The 15,150-nt window shown below is 41.1% G+C and overlaps 1 long non-coding RNA gene across 1 annotated transcript; it reads right to left on the reverse strand.

Moving 5' to 3' along the window:
• Positions 1–2,314: 2,314 nt before the first annotated feature.
• On the reverse strand, positions 2,315–9,891 carry LOC142830784 (uncharacterized). Its single transcript, XR_012906270.2, has 3 exons — positions 9,121–9,891; positions 5,585–5,696; positions 2,315–4,730 (listed from the first exon to the last, which is right to left on the reverse strand). It is a non-coding gene; the product is annotated as an uncharacterized LOC142830784 (long non-coding RNA).
• Between the last annotated feature and the right edge of the window lie 5,259 nt (positions 9,892–15,150).

Raw genomic sequence — 15,150 nt, forward strand, 5'->3', positions numbered from 1 at the left:
ATGGATAGATTCCACATCCTTTAAACTTGTGACCGGCTCAAGCAGGAAAGGGAAAAGGGAAGTATGGCTTGCCCATTGTTCAGCAAGAGTGAATGAATGTAATACAGCTGTAACCGCAAAGTCAGCAAGTAGGCACTGTATTTAACCTCGTTTGGAAAATTAACCTGACCTATAGGAATGCTAAACGTCAAAAAATGAAGTAACCTATCATGTTAAGGCACCTAAACCAGGAAGGATGTGAACCCTATAAAAACCCCTGCATATGAGATGTTGGGGGTCGGCTCTGATTTGAACATTGAGTTCCTTAGCCTACCGTGGTTGCAACCAATAAACTTGAGTTGGACCCAGCCTGAAAGTGTGACTCTCTTCTTGGGGTAAATCAGACTAGCCTCCAAGGGGATGAAACCTTGCAATTTATGCAACACTACCCAAAACAATGGCCATGACTTTTATATGCAGAAAAACTCCTGGGGCATGAAGTTTTTAAATTCATGTTGCAGGGGCTTCAGAAATAAAAGTTGAGAACCCCTATCTTAGATCACTCAGCTCCATGAATTGCACCCAAAGGCAAACAGAAAGCCAATGAAAAAACTTGTGCTAAATGGTTATATATTGACCCCATTAGGATTGCCAGATGGTCCCCTAAAAAATACCAGACACGCGGTATTTTGGTCAAGCAAAAAACAAAAAAAGCTCACAGGATAATAACTACTGCCTTTCCCAGCCACTCCCCCCACCCCTTCTGAAGCACCCAGACTGGCGATTGCGGCCCCGCCTCCCAGCTGGGACTCCCAGGCTGGGAGGCGGGGCTGCGATCACCGCTCTGGGCATGTCAGAAGTGGGGGGGGGGGCAGCCATTCCCCCCACCCCCGCTAGGCTTCTGATGCACCAAGAGCAGCAATCGCGGCCCTGCCTCCCAACCTGGGAGTCCCAAGCTGGGAGGCAAGGCCGCGATCGGCGCTGGGAGCTTGTGATTGCACAGAAGCCTGATGGGAGTGGGGGAGTCCCAGCCACTCCCTCCACCCCTGCCAGGCTTCTGTGCAATCACAGGCTCCTAGCACCAATCATGGCCCCACCTTCCAGCTGCTCCCCCCCACCCACACCAGGCTTCCGTCCAGTGCACAGCTGGAAAAATCAGAGAATACTGGACATTGCACGTGTCCGGTATTCTGATTTTTTTTTTACTGGACAAAGAGCACAAATACTCGACTGTCCGGTAGAATACCAGACACCTGGCAACCCTAACCCCTATCCATATTACGCTGCTCCATTTTCATCATTAATTTCTCTGCCATCTTCCAATCCTTTTAATACATGCTTTCCTGAAAGCAAACCAGATAATGTTAAGAGTGTGAGTTGCACTTTCAAACAAACATCATTTCTGAAGTCGGTTCAAAATATGGCAAAGTAACTTACTCTGTCCTGTTTCTTACATCACATCTTCTATTGTGTAAATCCAAAAAGGAGATCCCTTCATGTTCTAAACTCCTATGCAAGCAGCAGAAGTTGAGCACTACTAACCTAAATGCCCCCTCAGTGCAGAGAGGATTTTACGCAGATCAATCTCTCAGGGCATGTCTACCCTGGGGAGTTATTTCAAAATAAGGCAAGCACCCACACTACCAAGCCTGTTATTTTCAAACACAACGCTGCTTGTGAAAAGGAATAAGCTTATTTTGAATTACTTATTTTGGGAGTTATTTCTAAATGACCTGGAAGTGTAGACATAGCCTCAGAGGACAAGATTATAAAGAGATATCGTACCCAAAAGGAGCGTGAAATATTCTCCACTCAAATATTCAGACATGTTGCATGAGGAACGTTCTGTACAATTAGCAATTATTGTGTCGTTTGAAACATTTTCCCTCCATTCTTTCTTTGTAAAGGTTTCCATCATGTCCTGATCAGACCATTTGATCTTTGTTTTTCTACATAGCTGAACCAGAACTCAGCAATGCAAGCTTCCTGGTGAACAGGGGATATCAGATGCACCAGTATATGTACCAGCATGGGATCTGGCCCTTATCCAGGTAAAAACTCAATGGGTGTCTTCCCTTTGATTTCAATGGGATCCTGACAACTTTAAGTAGGCAAAATAGTCAACTGGGTTCTACAGCACAACTTGCTGTGCTAGTTAACTTCCTGTTCTCTCCACATAGATCTAGTTTTTCCTCTATGTAACACCAGGTTTGTGAGAGGCATCTAATATTCATTCATTCAGAACTAAGGAGAAAGCAATTTCCGAAAGCATGAATATCTTTTTATTTATTCATATTTAGAAAGATTTAAAGGAGTCATTTAAAATTACTGCATGATACCAGGCACAATTACTATAATTTAAAAGGTTAATTACAGTATTTTATTTCATTCTGATATAACCTTGAAGAAAGCATATATTGCTTTTGGAAGGCACCCATAACATTTTTTTAAGGTGATCAAGTCAGCACGGCTGTTTAGAACACAACGTCTTTGGCACTTAAAAAATCTGCAACTTAATAAAAAAGATACAGCCCAATGTGTTAGGTCAGACAATGCTGTTCGTCTAATCAGAGGTTGCTAAAAACTCAGCACAGCAAGCTCTACACAGGGCTATAGGCAGACGAAAATTTTGAAATCATGATCCAAAGCACAAGGTAAAGAGAAAGATTTACACAGACTTCAAATGGGAGTAGGAGCAGGTCCCTGGACCACATTTTTAGTTACAGAAAATGTGTCTAGTTTTCCCTTTCATTCATGGCCACTCTTTGGTCTCCATCACTTCCCATCCAACCTGATATGGGGAATCTAGAAGTGTAAAAGGAGAATCTCAGCTTTATTTTCCCTGCCCTTGGTTTTATCCCTTTTCCTTGCAGATATGAGTAGTCAGCAGCAGGTATCAGCCTTGGGGCCTCTGCCTATTGGCTTAATGCTCTAGCAGATTCAAACTTCTATATAGTCCAGCCACCAGAAGACAGAGCCACTCTGAGAATGCATGTTTCACTGGGATTAAAAGAAATGTATATCTGGTCAGCAAGCTAGGCCTGTGGGAGCCACAAGGAGACAAGTATTGCAACACATTGTCATGGCACCTTTTAGGTCCTGGGGGGTGCGGGGAGACACACACACGGGAACAATACTGTGATCTACGAAGACCACTTAGGCACCTACATTCCTCATGTAACGAGCAGGAGGAGATTGCATTTTAAAGCACCTATCTGAAAAAGCCAGCTTACATGTATGGAACTGCCTCTGCATCTCCTATTTGCTGATGAGAGGCATATGCTAAGCCCTGGCCCTCATATGGAACAGGGAACTTCCACTAGCAATGCACAAATGGGAACTTGCTGCCTGAAGTCATGCAACTTAGACACTTAACCCACTTCCTGGGGAAAGTGTTAGGTGCCTACCTTGCTCCACAACAACAACAACAAGGACAGGAGGCAGCAGCTTCACATAAAACAAGCCAAAATTGTAGATAGTGGTTGTGCCCAAACAACTTTCAGGCCATTGGTTACAGCACACGCCTAGGACATGGGAGATCCAGGCTCAAGTCTCCTTTTCTGCCAGTGGTCTCCCACCTCTCAGAAGAATACTCTAATGCTTGAACTATAGGCTATTCTGATTTGGGACTGCCTCAAGTCATTGTAGTACAGACAGCCTATCAGAAAAAGGTACACAAATTGCACTCTGCAATTTGCGTATCTTTTTCCAAAAGTTTTTTCCGAAGAGGCTTTTCTGAAATTTAGTCCACCAAATTTCGGAAAAACCTTCTCTTCCTCAAGACAGGGCTTCTGAAAGAGTGCATCCACTTTTTTTGCATTAGAGCTGACGCATTCCCTGGATATGGTGGAGTTTTTCTGGAATACTGGAGGTATCCTGGAAAAACCCCATAGTGTAGACATAGCCCCAATCTCTCCTGCTGATGCTGATCTACTATGGATAAATAATGAAAGACTGGTTAGAGCAGGGTACTCCAAGTGGGAGCTTAACTGGTAGACACAGGAGCCATTCTCTTTCTTTCTCTGACCCAGTGACTTTCCTCTGTGGCAAAATGCTTAAATACTCAGACACAGACTATGATTTTGAAAGGGGTCCCATCTAGTTACTGTGCTCAGAGGCATTTCTGGATGAGGCCCCACACATAATGTAGGTGGCTGAATGTATCCAGGCACCTAGAAGAGATAGAAGCGCCCATGCCTATTCCTTCAGCACCTAGAGAACTTTGCCATAGAAATTCAGACACAGAGTGTTTAGCTGCCTACAGAGCTGAAAGGCAGCATAACAAGGTTCGGCCCTTCATGTGAGCACCCCTTGGTGGCTGAGAGGGGTCTCAGTATTTACTCGCCTGTCTGTGGGTGAATTAATGTCCAGTCTGTGGCCTGAGATCAGGCCTCTTCTTTTACCACCACCCCCGAGTGTGGTTTGCAGAGGGTTGGAGGGGGAGGGGGGACCCAGCCCTGCCCGCTCCTCTAGGTCCCAGCCCAAGGACCCTGTAGGTAACAGTTACCTGCTGAGTTTCCTCATACTTAGTTGCGGTCATGTCCCTGAGCCACTTCTCTGGGATGCTGTTCCATCATCCCTTCTCTAGAGCCTTGCGGCTGCATTCCCCTTGCCTGGGGTTCTGCAAGGTTGTCTTCGGTTATTTTGGCTAGCCTTTAGCCACAGGATCTAGCTCCAATCAGGTATGATGCCCAGCTTCCACTCAGAGCTGTCCCATATGCTGGTATTCCCCAGTCCGCCTGGGTCGAGCTCTAGGAAGTAATTGACAAGCCTTACCTAGCAGCTCCTTTTATAGAAGCCTGCTGCACCCTGATTGGCAAAGGCTGCCACTCTACTCCACCCAGAGGACCTCTCTACTGCTCTTGTTGCTGGCCAGGGTGCTGAAATACCTCCAGCAGGGATATAGGGGTTCCCAACCCCATCACAGGCAGCCAAGCACAAGTTTCATGAATCACAGAGGGATTGCTCACAGACTAACTCTGGCATTTAGGCACTCAAGTTGCTTTGTTGATCATACCCTAAATACTCCTTCCTTCCATGTACTATACACACTCTGAAACAAGTCATTTTGATATAGAACATGTCCCCAAGAATTACCTCAACTCCCTAAAAACTCTTTAGGATATGCCTCTGTACATTTGGACTAGAACTGATTAGTATGTGGGAGAGTAACAAAAACAGTTGTGTGGTTGTGGTAGCGTGTAACCCACACACCTTCTAGGAGTAGGGTGCTCTCTCATTTGGTGGCATCTGGACCACTGAGAGAGAAAAAGAATGAATGTGCTCTGCAGCCTTAGCTGAGATGCATCTGGCTTTTAGTTCAAGTAGTAGAAGCTCGTGCACTAAGCTCCAGAGGTCCCAGGTTCAGTTCTGCGCATCAGCAGTATGGTAGCAAAAACTGCAGGAGCACAGCCTAGTTAGTCCATGTACATGCACAAAGAGTTTGGGCAAGTTTGTACTCAGGATCACTAGACCGTGCCAATGCCACAGCCACTCTAGCCTATACTACTACAGCTATGCTACTACAGCTAAACTACTATTTTTAGGATGCTAGCTCAGATAAGACTGAATGCATGTATATCTACTCAAAATGGAAATCACTCACCTAGCTCTACTTGTAGACAGAGTGAGTATAACTGAGGTGGTGTTACCCACAGTAATAATGACTTAGGCTCCAGAGGAAACTTTAGAGGACATCACCAATTCCTTTTCTCCAACTGTTGAGCAAAGAAAAATATTCCCTCAAACTCAGACAATAGTGTAGTCTCACTTTATGAGATCTGAAAGAGGGAGGGAGGGAGGGAGAGAGAGAGATGGAATGGACGACAGTGTTCACCATACCTCTTCGCTTCCAAAAAGAAACCAAACAACCTAAAAAAAACCCCATCATTCATATATTATGGCTTTTTAAGCCAATTTCTATTACATTTAACTACCTGCTGAGGAGTTCCAAATTCAACAAGCTTTTATGAAAGCTAATTAATTTTCTCCAGGATTTTCAGAATAAAAAGGTACAACTACTTAAAAATGGCTTTCACTAATTAGGAGAGCGTCTATAAAGATTACATGACAACAGTGCCAGCTTCTAATGAAGGGCAGTTTCTGAATGAAGATCTATTGTACAAACTCCGGTTACACCTTTTGTTGAGTATTTTCATTTAGTCATTCATTTTATGAGGAGGTTTGACACTGCAGATGGAGAGTAAACCCATCAAGATTACACCAAGAATTACTCTATTCCATGGAACCAACAGATGCTAGAAAGACTGTGTACACTTGAGATGAGATGCAGTGTAATCTTGTAGCTAGAAAATAAAACTGGGAGACAGGAAGCCTGGGTTTTAATTGTACTCATGGCATTGACATTAGGAAAGTGACCTAACTTCTTCGTAGCGTCTGTAATAATCTGAAATAATACTTTTCATAGAGGTGTTGAGAGTGTCAATTTTTGTAAAGCACTATAATTCCTTTATTACTTCTGTAAAACACATATGTTCCCTGTACATTGAAAAGGCTTTCCTATCTTCTGATGTAAAGAGAGGTGAGGGAAAGAACTATGATTTGAAACTGACCCACCAACTGTGCAGCAGCAATCAACAGGAATCGGTACTACTAATGATATTTTTTCTAAAATGACTATGAAGCACAAGTTTATTTGAATTGAAGTACTTAGAATAGGAAGTGGAGCTGTAAAGATAAAATACTAACTTTTTGTATTAAAAGAAAATCTGCCTTGAATGAAATGAATTGTCTTTTAAAACACAAAGAATACCAGAGACAGAAAAATGATTTGTTTTTATTGTTGCAAAGCAATATTTGAGATTAATGGCCATGTAGTTAAGATTTTAAATTATAATTATCTTAATTAACTAACTGTAGTTTTCATCCTGCTACCCAAGTGGATACTAAATGCTATAGAACCTTCGATATCCTAAAACTCTCATTTGAAAATAATCAAGACACTAATTTTTAAATCATGCATTCCTTGTGTTAGAAAAGGCTTAATTCAGTATTTGAGAACCAAAATGGACCTTAATCCTGGTATATAATACAACTGAAATGCTAGCTTCTATGAAGTTGAATAGGGTAGTTTTTAAACTGTTGGGTGCCAAGTAATTTAGTTTAGAGACATAAGAAATCATAGGCCATCTTAATTGTTTCTCTAACAACTTAGGGAACCACGAATAGTCCTGTAGCACCTTAGAGCAGGAATGGACAACAGTTTTCACAGGGGGACTACTTACTCCATTTTGGTATGTGGTCACAGGTGGCTCCAACCCCCGGGAGGAGCAAGGCTGGGAACTAGTCTCTCTCCTCTACCACTCCACCCCAAGCTGTCTGAAGCCTGAGGCTTTGAATCAAAAACACAGCAAAGGTCTTGCAGCTCTGCCGCTACCATGTTGCCTGACAGCCACCCAGGGATGCTGAGGCTATTTAAAGGGCTTGCGGGTCTGACCACAGCCAGGATAGCACCATGACTGGGAGCCATGAGCCATTTAAATAGGGAAATAAGTGTCACGGGCAGCAGAATATAAATAGAAAGTGGCCAGATGCAATCTGCAGGCCAGATCAAAGTGTTAGGCCAGATCTGGTCTCTGGGTCACATCTTGCCCAGCCCTGACTTAAAGACCAACAAAATAAATAAATAAAATCATGAGCTTCCGTGGGCAAAACCCATTCCTTCAGATGAAGCTCATGATACTATTATATATTAGTGTAAGGTGCCACAGGACTACTTGTTTTTAAAGTTACAGACTAACACAGCTGCCCTTCTGAGACTTGACTTAACTTAATGGTGTGTCTACCACTATTTGGTCACAGAGGCTTTTTACGTTCCTTATAATGTGCTCTAAGGTCACCAAGCAAAATAGTCACTATACATACTTTAATTATTTTCTGTTATTAAAGAAAGGAAAAGAAAAATCACACACAAAACCAACAATAGAATACAAGTGATGAATTTGTAAGTTCCACTATAATCTTTGTTGTATGTCCCCAGAGAGCTTGAACAGAGTTTACACCTTTGAGCGAACCACCTCTGGCACACGCTTTTCTTTTGGTGCAGTTAAAACCAAAAAAAAATACTGTTCCCCAAATCTGTGAATTTTCATTTTCAAAACAGTTTTTTACAGTTAAATACCTTTTAGAAATGCTTTAGCTTAAGTTGTTGACTGCACATGGTATTTTTGTCTTCCTGAGTTAATGGAAGATTTGCTTGCACACTACCAGCAATTAATATGTTCTGCATTTATAAGGCCTCTTACACTCATTTTACTTAGGATTAAGTGACCTTGTTATGTTTGTAAATAAAGCATTTCACTATTCAAATAACCATGTCAGGCAGTTATTCTACAAAGGTTTGCTTTCAGATACAAAGCATTTGCAAATATACATTATACCAGAAGCTTATCCAATCTTACGCATTGGGAACACATTAAAAGGAAACATGCTGGAAATAGCCATGCTTTTTTTTTTTTTTAATATAAAGTGTTTCCCCTCCATAAGTGTTCTCAAATATAAAGAATGAACATGTGTGTTTACAAAAGAAGAGTTTAAATTAGGATATTTCTTTAATTATTTTGTGGGTTTAAATTCAGGTTTCTATTTTGATAAGAGCAGAGGAGAAGCTTTGTTAGTGGCTCACTTCACAATGTAGATTTATTGCTCTGGTAACATGCCCTATATTCCTTTTCATAGTTAGGCCTGTCCTTATAGCATATACTTTATTGATATTTGCTTACCCTTGCTAGAAGCAGAAAGCTTCTGAAGTTTTCTTGATCAGCTTTAACATTTACATAAATGTATGTATTCTTATATTCCCAGCATCCTGCCTATAATAGTCTCATAGCTTAATCCAAGTATTCAGAAAAGGCACAATCAAGTTTATAATGACAAGTTATTTTATTAGTATTATCCTTCAATAGTGATATTTCCCCTCCCCCAATTTTAAAACTGCCAACACCACTAGAATTTCACATCTGGGAGTTCACAAAGTTGATTAAATATTTAAAAAGTTAGAATTTGATATTATTTACTAAGAAAAGTCTCAGCCCCCAGACTGCAATAAATAGCACATAGGTTTACCACTGTTAAAATGTAGGACGCCAGGGCAGGTGAGTAATCTAGCAACATATTACTCACCATGACTTTGATCCAGTATTTATTCCTCTGAGTAGTCCCATGTGACTGTTGGGAACACCAGCCCAAAGCAAGCTGCAAAGAGCCCTTACCCTGTCACAAGAGCCCTCCTGACTCCGGAAGGCCTTCAGCTTTCAGCCTTGAAAAGAATCACCAGACTCCTTCCCAGCTGGGTCTGATAATCCTCTCTACAGGCCCAAACACTTGTTCTTAAAAGGGCTTGGGGGGGCCCTCCTGATTCTTAAAGGCACAGACCACCCTGTTACAAGCCTCCTCTCTGTCCACTCCCAGAGCCTTCCCCAGCCATAGGGCAAGCTGTACACTCTGATAAAGAGCCCACTAACATGATTCATTTATGTTTTCTGCCTTCAGGCTGCAAGGTCTGTGCATTCAGATACCCTCCATTGTCAACAAGCTTGGAGGGGAACTGGAGTAAGTGGCTCCTTTCCTGATCCTCTTCTGACAGCTGCTCCTATGGTTATAGTCACCAAAATATTCCCCTTTTCCCCCACAGGCCAACATCTGGGTTTCCACTGTCCACTGCCAGGCCTTACATTTCAATACCTGCCCCCTGAGCTCATTTACTTCAGTCATAGTCAGTTGCTGATTCCACAAGCATTTTGCCTCAGTGCTTAAAATAGGCTAGAAAGGGCCAGATAGGAGAGGTATACCCACCGCCATATCTACCCTTCCTGCCCAGCAGTTATTCTGCTGCCCCTAACCCTCAACTCATTTTTGCCCCTATATCTGTTCTGTTCCTCCTGCAGGTCCTGGAGTTTCTCTCACATACGCCTGCAGCACTGCCTTCTGCTCACTCTTCCTAAGATGGGGGCTATTGCTGAGAGGGAAGCAGGAAGAAGCTGTTGGGCCGTCTCTGCTCCTTCTTTAGCCCTCCCGTCCTGAGATAATGTCGTCAGCACCTGGGGAATGGGAGGGGGCTGGTGAGAGAGAGAGAATGCAGGAGCTCTGCCTACTTCCTGCAATAGCCTGATGGGCAGCTCTTCTCCAGGAGGCTGACAAGTGGGGAAAGCAGCCAGAGGAAGTCCTCCCTGCCCAGGTGGCATTACAAATATGTGCCCCCAAATTTTTTTTTAGAAAACTCATTTCCTAGGCCCACAATCTGGTATGTTTCAAGCACTGCTGCCACCACAGCTGTGTCTGCCCCATAAACCATTGCTGCAGGTATGCTGGTCTCTGGGTCCAACTATTTCCCCATATCCCTGAGCCAGGACAGACCCCCCCACACACACACCTCCCTTTCTGTCTCATTTCAGATGCCTGGGGTTGGCACAGTTCCATTAACAGACTATGCACATCTTCTCTCTTTGACTGTCTATCCTGGGGTTTTCCCTTGTCACTCCCCCCCCCCCCCCCACACACACACACACACTCCACTTTTCTCAAGGGTTATCACACACTTCCCTGAGGTTCTAGTTATCAAAAGGTATATGTTTAAATAAAATGTCCCACATCAGAAACATGACTCTTAGTAGTCCTTCCTCTGGGATGATCTGACACCTCACTTTAAGGGATGAAATAGCACCCAACATAGTGGCACTCCATTAACAGGCAAATTCTCTTGATGGGCCCTATAACATACTCTTAGCCAACCTGAGAATTTCTAATTTGAGAGAGTGACTGGAGGACTGGTAACTCTTCTGAAATCCTATGTCTAGAGCTACCCAGAAATGTGACCCATTGAAAGTCTACCCAAATATTCCTAGGTCAGGACACCTTTTCTTCTTGCCTTCCAGAGTAGGCCACTCCTGAATGGGTATACTGCTGAGCTGCTTCAGCCTTCCAATAAGCATTTAGGGGTGAGGCAGTAGAGAGAACAGGATAGTCTCATCCAGCTGTGGGCTCCCTTACCAGCATCTGCAAAAATTATTCCATGACCATGATTCATTCGACAGTGCATATAGAACCAGCAGGGAGAAAAGTACTGCAATCACTAGGCCACTAATATGGACACGCTTCCATGGAATTATTAGACCTAGAACCAGTGATGATATGCCTCTAGAGTCAGTCCCCATCAGCCTTAAAAGAAAAGCCAGACACATCACACTGTCACAGTACTATCCATATGCTTCATGAAAATAGGCTTATAAAAATAAATGACATAACTGGAATACATGTTATGCAAAATGCTTCATACAAGGTATTATTGGAAAGTTTGTAATCTACTGAATATGATTATCCCATTTGTATGCATGTATCATTCCAGTATTTGAAATTAGAAATGTGGACTATAAACCTATGTTATTAGTTATGCTAACTGAGGGCCATTAATGGTACTTTAGGATCATAGAATCATAGAACTGGAAGAGACCTCAGAAGGTCTAAGTCATTCTGTACCCTATCTCTGCCCTTAAGCGTATCTACCTCTCCCCCCAGCTTAGTGTCATCTGCAAACTTGCTGAGGGTGCAATCCATCCCCTCATCCAGATCATTAATAAAGATATTGAACAAAACTGGTCCTAGAACCGAACCTTGGGGCACTCCGCTAGAAACCGACCGCCATCCTGACATCGAGCCATTGATCACTACCCGCTGGGCCCGGCCTTCTAGCCATCTTTCTATCCATCTTACCATCCATTTATCCAATCCACTTGCTGGCAAGAATATTGTGGGAGACCGTATCAAAAGCCTTGCTAAAGTCAAGGTATATAACATCCACTGACTTCCCCATGTCCACCGAGCCAGTTACCTCATCTTGAAGGCCCATTGTTTTCTTGCCAGTGAATTATAGATGAACTTGTTTTTCCTATAAGCCTGGGTGTGGTGAGCTATGGTGGTCTATCAAGACATATGGCCATGCCACCTGATGCAGGAACCCATCCTGGACACTGTACTTTTCCACTGACAATGAGAAAAGTTTGAAACTGAACATAAAGGATTCCCACTTTGGCAAAATCTATATAAAAGGTAGGAAGCCAAACAACAGGGACTGCTTCTATCAGTTTTAGGAACACGCCAGTTTACCATCTAAGATGTCTGCTAGAAACAACTTAAACTGAATATTAAAAAGGATTGTGCCCAGACTAGAGGCTTTCTGGGCTGTGAAAGAAGGCGACTAGAACTACTGTTATGGTAAGGTAGTACATATAACAAGTTTCTTGATGTATTAAGCTTAGCTGGCATGTTTTGTATTATTTTGCTTAGTAACTTACTTTGTTCTGTGCACCATTATTTATAGTCACTTAAATCCTACTTTTAATACTTGATAAAATAAAACCACTTTTGTTTATTAATATACCAGATGTAAATAAGAGTTACCTGGAGGGGCAAGTAGTTGTGCATCTCTTTCTTTACATAAGATAGAGGGTGAACAACACAAGCTTACCCAGGCCCAAACACTTGTTCTTAGAGAAATCTTAGAACAAGATTGTTTGCTCCTAACACAAAAGGTCAGATTACACTGTTATAGCAAGCAGCTACAGAGAACCCAAACATTAAAATGCAGTCACAGAAAGGTCAGAAAGTCAGCTTTAGCCTACACTAAATGGCTTCTTTCTTGAGTTCTCAGGCCTAATTTCAATTTTCTTATAGCAAGCAAGATAAAACTTACAACACTAGAATATTCCAAAGTTTTCTCTTTAGGCCAAAATACATCCAATTAATTTGACACCTGGTGGGGTATTACTTAAATAGTTTCAATGAGCCTCAAATTGATAATTGTAAAGACTTAAAAATATGTGATTTCATTAAAAGCTTCTAGCATTTAGAAAAATGACCAGTGACTAGTCACAATGAGAGGTTGCTATAACTCCACACACCTAACCCATTCAATCTGATACTAAACATCACTCAGATTTTTATTGCAACATTTTGCAGCCCTAGCAGAAAATCATACTCCTGAGGATAAATTAGACATCCCAGAGTGACTCTTGCAAGTAAATATTAACTGTAACATTCAGTGTTTGATCCACCTGGATCAATTTCCAATGTAAGTGCTATTGAAGACAGGGAAAATTGTCATTACAAAAAATTCACAGAAAAAGATTTATGCAGCATAATGACATCTAGTGACTGAGGCCTGCTTCTCTAGCAGCTTAACGACAACATGTACTTTCATTTATGTCTCCTATAGTTGTCAGAAAGTTATTAAATGTGCCCAAACATCCTTTATAACAGTCCATAACTGGATGCAAGACCCTATTATGTTGACATGCAAACTCTCTCATTGGGAGTACTTAGTGGTCAGAGATAATATATTGTGCTGAAACTGAAAGGCTAATTGCCAGAAACAATACCAATAAATCAGATGGACACCATTAATATGTAATGATGTCCAGTCTACTATTAATATAGATACACTTTCCAAACTCAGCAATCTATTTAAGTAATAACTGAAATAAATGATTTTTCCCTTTGGTAAAATCAAGTATAGTCAGTATCTAGTTTCAGATTTTCCACTCAATGGAAAAAATATATATTATTTCAAAGTACATTTTCTTGTGATTTTCTTGAATCTACTCCTCCTCCCACTAGTATAAAAGTATAAGATTACAATTATTTTAGAGTATTAATAAAATCAATTAAAAAAAACACACACAAAAAAAACACACCAAAACACACAACAGTTGACCACAAACTCTATTTAAAGGCTACAATTTAAAATCTGCAAGGCTTGATCATAAAAGAAAGAAATGAATAAGCAGATTCAGCAATTTACTGGGTGCATATGCCATGGAAGCCTAGAAAACAGGTTGAATTTCTGCTGTATTACATGTGAGGAAAGGTAACATTTATGATTCACTACCCAACCCTGCATATAAGAGAGATTAATGGCTTTTTCTAGAGGGCCTTTGTTTTTACTGACCCCATCTCTTCAAAAAAGAAAAAAAAATATGTGGAATCTAAAACATTTGTCTGCAGGCAAGCCAAGTCAGAAACTACTGATTTTACCAAAAAGCAGTAACATGAGTGTTTGACAATTTTTATCAAGAGGCAAATTATGCAATAGTGTTCTTCCATCCGGTTTTGGAGTTGAGCTCTAGATCTGTTCCTGAACTCACTGAAGTTAATGGAAGTCTTTCAGAGGACTATGTATGAGATAATTAATTGAGCCAGAGTGAACTCTGGACAGACTTTTGCACATTAATGAGATATGGCAACAGCAGAGTAGCCCTTAGCATGGAAAACAATGTAGACATCACTGTAATGCCAGCAAGCTAAGTATGAAATAGAAAGATGGGCTTTCAAACCACTAACAGTGTCTTGGACAATCCTATATAAGAAAAAAAAATCAATTAATAGACAATATTGAACCACTATAAAAAAATAAAGAGAATGTTTATATTAGCCATAAGTAGCAGGGATCAAGCCACTAGAAATGCATTGTTGAGGCTTTAGGGAATGTATTCTAAAGTAAAATTACAGTCCACGAGCACAAATTGATTTTCTTTAATTACCTCTACAGAGCATGTTAGTCCAAAGAGAATATCTTATATGGAAAATATATCACCTTTGTGTCAGGCATGTAAAATTTATGAAGGCACTTTCATTCAAACCTTATAGCCTTGCAACTCTCACTCATTTTGGTTACTAGTGATAAATATCTTAGCAGATCTACTTAAAGTGAAATTAAAGATTTTTCCAAGTAAACTGCCAATTTCATAGGTAAGGCAATTTTGATATAGAGTCACTCAACTTTTTAAATGTTGCATTTCTTTAAACCTAAACAACTGCTGTCTTGGGATGGGAAAAAGCCCAAATCATTAGCCAATATTAAAGGAAAAGGTAAGAGATTTAAAGCTTATTTTGCCACTGGAAGAAAGCACATTCTTTGCTAAAGACATCAAGTTAATTTGGTTCATTCTGAGTCAATTTAGTAACTTTATTGGATATTATTCAGATGATGTATTTCAAAAGGATATTCACTGTAGCAACATCATTTGCTTCTTAGGACAATAATTAAGTTAGTGCCATGAATAAATTCTTCATTATCTTCAGCCCATATAAGGTGACATTGGAAAAAATAGGAGAAAACAGACAAAAACTTTCATCTCAAGGCAACCTACTAACATAAAT

This window comes from Pelodiscus sinensis, chromosome 10, assembly GCF_052426305.1.
Source record: "Pelodiscus sinensis isolate ZL-2025 chromosome 10, ASM5242630v1, whole genome shotgun sequence".
Lineage (NCBI taxonomy): Eukaryota > Metazoa > Chordata > Testudines > Trionychidae > Pelodiscus > Pelodiscus sinensis.